This window comes from Myotis davidii, unplaced genomic scaffold (genome assembly GCF_000327345.1).
Source record: "Myotis davidii unplaced genomic scaffold, ASM32734v1 scaffold1622, whole genome shotgun sequence".
In the NCBI taxonomy this organism is placed as follows: Eukaryota; Metazoa; Chordata; class Mammalia; order Chiroptera; family Vespertilionidae; genus Myotis; species Myotis davidii.
In genome coordinates, this window is record NW_006293535.1 from 743,860 (window position 1) to 744,362 (window position 503).

Below are 503 nucleotides of genomic sequence, written 5' to 3' on the forward strand. Positions count from 1 at the left end.
AATGCCTATTAATTTTTCTCTTATTGCTATGAGACATTAATCTGTTCCCCAAATATTTCAAGGACTGCCCTGTGCCAACTGTGATTAAAGTTGAGAGTCCAAAAGTACCAGACAGAGTAACACAGGCCTCTGCTATAAAGACACTTCCATCCTGCTGGGAGAGACAGGCAGAGCCGTTAAAATCCAGTGAAATAAGTGTGTTATGGAGGAGGAAGGAGGACACAGGAACCTAATAGTGACCAGCATTTTATAGAAAATGGCTGCAGGGTGAGGGTGGGGGGAGCAGCCCCCGGGGTCGGTTGGTGGTGCAGCTCGGCCAGAGGAGGTTGGCAGGGCCCCTGGGAGAGGGGCTGGATTTGCATGAGAAAGAACACTGGCCTCATTGACAGTCTCCGTGTCTAGAGTGGAACAAAACCACCAAGAAAAGGAGTTTCCACCCCGACAACTTGGCCACTGAGGAGGCTGCGAGCGTCCAGAAATAGAGGAAATGGCCTCCTTGGGCC

At 50.7% G+C, this 503-nt stretch overlaps 1 long non-coding RNA gene across 2 annotated transcripts in view; it reads left to right on the forward strand.

The window, feature by feature from the left end:
* The window catches only part of LOC107183672, a 4,132-nt gene extending 3,635 nt beyond the window's left edge, over positions 1 to 497 (forward strand). For both annotated transcript variants that reach the window (XR_001514463.1, XR_001514462.1), the window contains one exon: positions 403 to 497. This is a non-coding gene — a long non-coding RNA (uncharacterized LOC107183672). The remainder of the gene's footprint in view (positions 1 to 402) is intronic.
* The last annotated feature ends 6 nt before the right edge of the window (positions 498 to 503 follow it).